Here is a 2,500-nt window from a genome sequence, read left to right on the forward strand (position 1 = left end):
CAGAACTCGCACGTCATCATAAACGGAGGCGCGCACGCACACACGCACACATATATATGTATGTATGTAAGTATGTATGTATGTATATGTACACATATATATACATAATATATATTATTATATGATCGAACGCCACGCATCCTTTTCCAAGTAAGTTTTATCTTAATACATACATATATATATATATATATATATATATATATATATATATATATATATATATATGCCCCAGTAGTTTAAGAGGTAGACTACCCACAATTACATCTATGGCTAGGAAGACCTATATATATATACTTAACAGTTACTTCGAGGTTTCGACCTTTTCGCCTTCTGCAAACTGTGTATTCTACTCAAATGAATAGAGTTTTTATGTTAGTTTACTTTGATCGACTGATTTATATACAGACACACAGACAGACATTAAAACGGTTGCATAATTCCAGGCATAAAATATAAAGCAAACATTAAAAGTAGAACATCGTAAGATAGAGTTTGTTTGCTTTTACTTCAACTATTTTGAGTGGTTCACTTCATGATCGGAGACAGGTAATCAGTCTCTGTTCATCCATCAATCCATTCATATATATATATATATACAATAATACTATTATATGGATGGATGGATGGATGGATGGATGGATGGATGCATGCATGGATTGATGGGTGAAGGGCGGCGGGGAAAGAGGCATGAAGTAATGTTTATATGTATGTTTGTGAAAATGACTGTATGCAGTACAGCTTTTAAGGAATCATTTAGAAGACGTCGGAGCGATGCGTTTTGGTTGTGTGTGATAGCAAAGGACATACATAACAGGATGTTTTCCATTTAACTGTTTCTGACGGTCCTAGGGGGTGGCCTATCTCCTGCCCGGCAGAGGCAAAAGCTGGCGGAAACCTGATAGTCAAACGACTTGAAGTGCCAATGGGACCAAAATATATGGCGCGGTGGGGTAGCATATTGTGTTGATGTCTGGTGGGGAGTCGAGATAAATCGGTTTTCGGACGACTTGTAGTGAAGAGACGTTGATAGTTTTGAAATATATTAGAAGTTCCAATGACTTCAATTAATGAGGATTTAATTAGTGCACTTAAAATAATTAATGAACTGATCAATAAAAAGAAATTAAAGAGGAAAAATCAAGTGGATCTGGTTTTGGAAAACGCTGCTGCTGCTGCTGTTGCTCGATTAGATAAAAGTTCGTCAGACGAAATTTTGTGTGGACGAAATTTTGTGTGTGCGCCTGTGTGTGTGATGCGTGTGTGTGTGCGTGTGTGTGCGTGTGAAAGGTGAATGTGCTCTCAGAAGACCGCAAGCCGGTCAAGTTCCTTTTGTAACAAAATCACTCTGTATTGACCTTTGCTGGTGACGCTGCAATATTAAGTGACAAACCTTGATAGTTGAAAGACCACCACATTTGAAAAGAGGAATTTAAATTCAGTGAATTAAAGTAGTTAAGTGATTTGCACAGTCATATTTATACCATCTGAAGAGCTCGAATTTATGCCGTCATAGACTTTTGTTACTGAGTGTGAAAGGGAAAACAACAGAAATATTTATAACCAAACATGCCAATTAATAACATGCCATAGAACTTACATTTCTTGAAGTTATTTAACTCACAGATAGAATTAACTGCTTTTTATTGAAACATGTTCTGTTCTATTTTAATGAGGCTTGGACAATTACAGAGACATTTTCAGAAATAATAAACACTGGACGTCGCAGTCTTTTACGATTCACACCTGCAGTTTATTTTCTACAAATAACAAAGAAAAATGAGTAGCTAATTATTGGAATGAAGACATTCTCAGCTGAGAGTTTTTACAATGAAATAGATTCATTTTGATTGGTTGGCGGTGAGGTGCGAAGACCAAATATAACAGTGGACATACTTTTTAATTAAAAAAATACAGCCACAGAACATTACCATGTTGGCAGATAATTGGGGAAGATATTTTCAAAGTTAATGAAGATCTGACCGGAATGTGTTTTTCAGTTTTGTTATGGAATAGGATCACGGATTGTGCGTGTTGTTGGTAGAATAAAGAAGAAAATGAAATCAAGATTGGAGAAGTTTGGGATTGGAATACAAGCAGATTAACGACAGGAAACAAAGGAAATTGTTACAAAGTGTAAGGACCCTAAGGAATGGGGTCACAGTTTGAAATAAAGAAAGAATCCTAAAGGACCTTTGACCAACGGACATGAGCTGTTCTTTGAAATGCAAAACAAAACAAAATCTGTCTGTAATATGGATAAGAACAAAAACAAGAACAATGATGATGATGATTTCAACTTTTGGTACAACGTATGTTGTCACTATGGTATTCCACACCCTAAGAACTGGAATGAACACCATCCAAAGCCGGTCACTGAGGGAAAGAGCGTTACCATCCTCTGATATTATGGAATACATACAGACGGGCAAATAAATGATAACAAACCAGACATCATCAAAGATTTAAAACAAAAAACATGCCTATTAATTAATATGACAAA

Source organism: Octopus bimaculoides, chromosome 21 (assembly GCF_046866305.1).
Source record: "Octopus bimaculoides isolate indiv1 chromosome 21, ASM4686630v1, whole genome shotgun sequence".
NCBI lineage: Eukaryota > Metazoa > Mollusca > Cephalopoda > Octopoda > Octopodidae > Octopus > Octopus bimaculoides.